At 37.0% G+C, this 6,000-nt stretch overlaps 1 long non-coding RNA gene across 1 annotated transcript; it reads left to right on the top strand.

Annotated features, from left to right (window-relative positions):
• Positions 1-482: 482 nt before the first annotated feature.
• On the top strand, positions 483-3,956 carry LOC131928369 (uncharacterized). Its single transcript, XR_009383769.1, has 4 exons — positions 483-717; positions 1,284-1,378; positions 2,311-2,379; positions 3,802-3,956. It is a non-coding gene; the product is annotated as an uncharacterized LOC131928369 (long non-coding RNA).
• Positions 3,957-6,000: the final 2,044 nt, after the last annotated feature.

Genomic DNA, 6,000 nt, shown 5'->3' with positions numbered 1-6,000 from the left:
GTAGGATGAAATTTCGGGGAGGGCAGACAGTTAAAAGGGAGATGCAGGTCTCTGGGGGTAGAGAGTTTCTCTGTCAGTTAATTTCAAGCTTTTAGCGTTCATCTCTGAGTTTATTTTATAGGCTAATTATCTCAATGGCTTGCCCGCACTGCGGCAGCGCCTGTGGTGTTATAAATACGCGTGGGCCCTGTTCGACGCCTAAACACCCCCTACACACACATTGAATGCCGATGCTGTACACCATGAAAGGACTGGGGACCTTTTTTGAAATTTGAAAATATTTCTACTGTAGTAAAAAACTACTGGATTTTCATTTCCTTTTTAAAATTATTTATATAAAATAAATATTAACATTCCAATGTAAATGTTTTGACTTTTTTAAGACGGAAAAGGGCTTACTCTAGCTTTTCGATAGCTACTACTCTAGACATACAGGCCATAATGTAAGCTACCATTTTATTTATTGTTTAAATGCCAGTGAAAAAGCGTTTTTCTGTAACATTTGAGAGTCAGGTGAGAACAATGCATTTGGTGTAAAATGAACTTTGAAGGACAAATACATCCCTTGGCGTTTAAAGGTTAAACATCGGATAAGTAGTTTGTTCAAATAAGTTATTGCTCGAAAGAATATGTAATGCGTTTTGTGATGTGTTATTGAACAATGAATCATAGTGTAAGCAGTACATTCAGCAAGCCACCCAGCCTTGAAGAAATAGCGTAAGTAGGCCTACAGCATGGATAGTGTAATAAAACTAAAAATCCTTACAGTAACTTATTAGAAAAGTGATTTGATTACTTTTAATTGATTATCTTAAAACCATAAGAATTGTTGATTCACCTTTGTAAACCTATAAAACTGTATTAGTTATTTAAAGACCTTTTTTTATTCCCGAATTAAAAAGTGGTTCTATGTCAAATGCAGTCAACTGGTTTACAGTCAACTGGTTCATGGTTTATTTATGGTTTACTGGTTCAATGTCTATTTATGGTCAACAGATTTTATGTCCATTTTATGGTCAACTGGTTCCTAGTCCATTCATGGTCAACTTGTTTATATCCATTTCATGGTCAATTTGTTCCTGGACCATTAATAGTCAACTGGTTCTGTGTCTCTTCATAGGAACGAAATGAATAAGCTGTTCAATGATATTACATTTGCTTTTAATATAATCGGCATTCGTTGTTTTTTTTTACCCAAAATATGCACGTATACTAACGCAAATAGTTTTCCAAACATCTAAACACATTGTTCGCCACGGACCAGTTTGTAATTCTATTACCAGGAAAAGTTGCTGTCGATGTATAAGCTGATTTTCATAATGCTGATGTTGTGCTCAGCAGTCATGGGTGCTAGAAAGAAAAGGTTCCAGTATATGGGGTATGTGTTTTTCACTTTATTCAAAGGTTTAGTTTACCACTAAACAGGCTAACACAGAACTTAATGACTCTGCCTAGCTGGCCCATTCTACCGCTGTTGGTTTTGTTAAACCTCTTTTAGAAGTCTTTTTTGTTTACACTTTTTTATTCAGCTATTGTGCACCAGCAAATTTATAAGTCTTTTTTGTTTACAATTTTTACTTTCTCGTATATACGTAGTATAGAGAAAGTATTGTAATCGTGCAAAAAAAAAATCGAGATTTTTACTAATCTCGACGTTTTACACCTCACTGATGCGGAAAAACATAATTTTGCAATCTTGCCCGTATGTCTGTGTGTCTGTCTGTGTGTGTGTGTGTCTGTCTGTCTATCTCTGTGTAAACACGATAACTTGAGTACCGTTACAGCTAGGTTGATGAAATTTCATGTATCAATATTTTATCAAAATCGTAGATCCGTATCAACTTTTGAACGATTTCCGATTACCGAAAGTGGTACCTTTTTCTAGTTTGAATTTTTCAAAAGCCTATAACTTGAGTACTATTTCAGATAGATAAATGAAATTTCCCATGTAAATAAAATATCTAATTCTCTACCTTCTGTCAAATTTTGAGTAATTTCCGATGAACGGAAGTACTAATTTACGCTATTTCCGATTTCTCAAAAAAAAAAACGCATGTAAATTTATAAAGTACTAATAATATTGCGCACTATTATGCACATTTATTTTGGCGTTCGCTTGGTGCGCAATTCTTTTTTCTATGAGATTCTATTCTATTTTAAAAAGTTTAAGTATTTAAAATGGATTAAAAATCATAACTATATCTCGAGTTCCCATCCTCTGTTGTTTTATATGAGAATATTCGAGAAAGTTTAGTGGAGATCACTCCCGGTTTATTTATAAGACTTTTTTATTACAATTTTTTTATTCAGCAATTGTGCACCAGCGTATATGGCTTGTGACCAGTGGATACCTTGTTGTGACAGAAATCATCAATGCAGGTCAATAACCTCCTAGCCCTAGCCCTAGCCCTAGCCCTAGCCCTAGACCTAGCCCTAGTCCTAGCCCTAGCCCTAGCCCTAGCCCTAGCCCTAGCCCTAGACCTAGACCTAGCCCTAGCCCTAGCCCTAGCCCTAGCCCTAGACCTAGACCTAGACCTAGACCTAGACCTAGACCTAGACCTAGACCTAGACCTAGCCATAGCCCTAGCCCTAAACCTAAACCTAAACCTAGCCCTAGCCCTAGCCCTAGACCTAGACCTAGACCTAGACCTAGACCTAGACCTAGACCTAGACCTAGACCTAGACCTAGACCTAGACCTAGTCCCAGACCCAGACCTAGACCTAGACCTAGACCTAGACCTAGACCTAGACCTAGACCTAGACCTAGACCTAGACCTAGACCTAGACCTAGACCTAGACCTAGACCTAGACCTAGACCTAGACCTAGACCTAGACCTAGACCTAGACCTAGACCTAGACCTAGACCTAGACCTAGACCTAGACCTAGACCTAGACCTAGACCTAGCCCTAGACCTAGCCCTAGACCTAGCCCTAGACCTAGCCCTAGACCTAGACCTAGACCTAGACCTAGACCTAGTCCTAGACCTAGACCTAGACCTAGACCTAGACCTAGACCTAGACCTAGACCTAGACCTAGACCTAGACCTAGACCTAGACCTAGACCTAGACCTAGACCTAGACCTAGACCTAGACCTAGACCTAGACCTAGACCTAGACCTAGTCCTAGACCTAGACCTAGACCTAGACCTAGACCTAGACCTAGACCTAGACCTAGACCTAGACCTAGACCTAGACCTAGACCTAGACCTAGACCTAGACCTAGACCTAGACCTAGACCTAGACCTAGACCTAGACCTAGACCTAGACCTAGACCTAGACCTAGACCTAGACCTAGACCTAGACCTAGACCTAGACCTAGACCTAGACCTAGACCTAGACCTAGACCTAGACCTAGACCTAGACCTAGACCTAGACCTAGACCTAGACCTAGACCTAGACCTAGACCTAGACCTAGACCTAGACCTAGACCTAGACCTAGACCTAGACCTAGACCTAGACCTAGACCTAGACCTAGACCTAGACCTAGACCTAGACCTAGACCTAGACCTAGACCTAGACCTAGACCTAGACCTAGACCTAGACCTAGACCTAGACCTAGATCTAGATCTAGACCTAGTATTTTGTTAGAAATCAATTAATTAATATAAATTATATATTCACTAGTTCGTTTTTTATTAATTGATAGATTTTTGTTTGATTTTTATTTTTTTAAATATATTAAAATTGTATTAATTACCTAATTTTTATAGCTTTTAAAAAAATTGTATATATTGTGTATGTGTTGAAAAAAACAATATATGTAATTGATTCACTATTGACTCAACCATTAATTGAAAACAGATGGCAAAGGAGAAAAGATTTTTGGCCAAAATGTCTACCGAGTTGATGTTCTACTATTAAACATTGTATTGCCTTCATGGTGCTTAGTATAAACCATTTTTGTGAAGGTAGCTAGTAAATAAATTACACACTACTCGAAAGACAAGTTATTCAAATCATCACTCATTTGTTTTTAATTCAACTCGTGAAAAAGAAAGGATAAGCTTAATTAATAAAATAATAAATGCAAATATTAAGCGTAAGTGAAGATTGAAAGTAAGTGTTTACAAATCAATTATGTAAGATATAACAAAGTAACTGATTACTTTAAAAAAGTTCAGAGAACATATTTCTTTGGTTTTTTTTTTTTACAATTTCCCTAGACATTTTAGTAACTTGTTAAAGGAACGTGATAGAATCTCTGGAATCGCTTATTCCAGTAAACAGAAAAAAACAGGGTGCTTATTTTGGTAAAGTGCGAACTATATTTCAGTAAAGTGCGAACTATAATTCAGTAAAGTGCGAACTATATTTCGGTAAAGTGCGAACTATATTTCGGTAAAGTGCGAACTATAATTCAGTAAAGTGCGAACTATAATCCAGTAAAGTGCGAACTATAATTCAGTAAAGTGCGAACTATAATTCAGTAAAGTGCGAACTATATTTCAGTAAAGTGCGAACTATAATTCAGTAAAGTGCGACCTATAATTCAGTAAAGTGCGAACTATATTTCATCAGCTCCAGTGAATCCAGATCAGCCTATATTTTAAAGTTTTTGGTCGACCTATTTTTGTTATCGTTGTGGATACCAACTCGATGTCTGCCTTGGGATATTGGTTGGCGGTCTGCGCAGGGTATGCCCTCGTGAACCCGTTTTTTCCTAATTTCTTAATCTCAGGAATGATGTCCTGTCGTTCCCCATAGGTGTGTGTTGCTAATGTTATCGGATTGATTTGTATTTGATTGAAGCAGCTATGTATAAAGGTCTGGACTTTATAAATGGTTGTACTGGTCGTCATCAAATTCTATACATTAAATAAACTGGTTTGCGTTGGAGTTAGAAAGCTTAATGGAGGCCCAGATTTTCCTTACATGTGTAAAGTCTGCTCTAGCTTTGCCAATCCTTGCTGTAACTTCCGTACCTTTTCTCCCTGATGGTCCTAAATCCTTTCTAAGTGGGTAAGGACTTCTTATTCTCTCAGAGGACCCCACCAGTGTGACATGTCCAGCGTTAAACCTTAGCCCTTATGTGTTTTGTTAAGTTTTTTCTGCATCCGTGTTTATTTTCTCTTGCATCTGCTGTTGGTTGTGAGAGAGGAGAGCAATGTCATCTGCAAAGGCAAAGTCATCAATTTTCCAAAGGCATCTTGTACAGATACTAGATACACACAATTTTAGATGGTTTGTGTTAATAACTCTATGTGGGTGGGGAATGTGTGTGTACAGAAAAATAAAAACATCAGCACTGACAGATGTACTAAATGAACATATACTTAAATACCTCGGGTAAATTTAGTAAAAACAATATAAAACACTCAGGATAAGAGAAAAACTGCCTCCAAAAGATGAATAAGCAAACTCCAAATAAAGATTAGCTATAGTACTTTATTTTACAATCAGAATCATAGCTTTAAAAACAGATAAAACTCTGTGAATATTGTTTTAGCAATTATATGTAAAGCGGTGTGTGAGCAATACATTGATTTAATCCATACCTTATGATTATGTTAAAAAAAAATAAACGAATGAACGAATGAACAAATTAACAAATGAACGAGTGGCCAAATGGACGAATGGACGAATGGAGGAATGGACGAATGAACGAATGAACGAATGAACGAGTGAACGCGTGAACGAGTGAACGAGTAAACGAATGAACGAGTGAACGAATGAATGAATGAATAAATAAATAAATAAATAAATATATATATATATATATATATATATATATATATATATATATATATATATATATATATATATAAACTTGTAAACAACTCGAATTTTAGTAGTGTATAGATAGATATGTATATGTATGAAAAGGCTGTGGTCCTTCTCTAAAATCAGTGCTGATCGCCCCACCCCTCCACTCTCCTTTATTGGACTGCGGTGTGTGGTGGTCTTGTAATGCAGCCACTTTTTTTTGGCTCTGTTTAGTCTGCTGATGTCAGGATCAACCACTGAGGAGACGAATCTAGTTTGAGATAAGATTATTTTTAA

Source organism: Physella acuta, unplaced genomic scaffold (assembly GCF_028476545.2).
Source record: "Physella acuta isolate Inbredline_101_S28 unplaced genomic scaffold, ASM2847654v3 ptg001492l, whole genome shotgun sequence".
In the NCBI taxonomy this organism is placed as follows: domain Eukaryota; kingdom Metazoa; phylum Mollusca; class Gastropoda; family Physidae; genus Physella; species Physella acuta.
This window is presented reverse-complemented; position numbering and strand designations above follow the sequence as displayed.